This window comes from Cicer arietinum, chromosome 1, assembly GCF_000331145.2.
Source record: "Cicer arietinum cultivar CDC Frontier isolate Library 1 chromosome 1, Cicar.CDCFrontier_v2.0, whole genome shotgun sequence".
Lineage (NCBI taxonomy): Eukaryota > Viridiplantae > Streptophyta > Magnoliopsida > Fabales > Fabaceae > Cicer > Cicer arietinum.
This window is the reverse complement of record NC_021160.2, coordinates 46716466-46717083: the sequence shown is the minus strand read 5'-3', so window position 1 is coordinate 46717083 and position 618 is coordinate 46716466.

The window sequence follows — 618 nt, the reverse complement described above, 5'->3', positions numbered from 1 at the left end:
TGGCTACTATTGGTTGACCATGGAATCCGATTGCTTTAGTCACGTAAAGAAATGTCACAAATGTCAAATCTATGCTGATAAAATACATGTACCACCCACTTCTTTGAATGTTTTAACATCACCATGGCCATTTTCAATGTGGGGAATGGATGTTATTGGACTCATCGAGCCTAAGGCTTCAAATGGACACCGGTTTATCCTAGTAGCTATTGATTATTTCACAAAATGGGTTGAAGCTGCTTCTTATGCCAATGTGACGAGAAGTGTGGTTGTCAGATTCATCAAAAGAGAATTGATTTGTCGATATGGATTGCCAAATAAGATAATCACTGATAACGCGACTAATCTGAATAACAAAATGATGAAAGAGTTGTGTGATAATTTCAAAATTCAGCACCATAATTCTTCTCCATATCGTCCGAAAATGAATGGGGCTGTAGAAGCAGCAAATAAGAATATCAAGAAGATCCTACAGAAGATGGTGGAAACATATAAGGATTGGCATGAAATGCTTCCCTTTGCATTACATGGCTATAGAACCTCTGTTCGTACCTCAACAGGGGCAACTCCTTTCTCATTGGTGTATGGAATGGAAGCGGTACTTCCCATCGAAGTTGA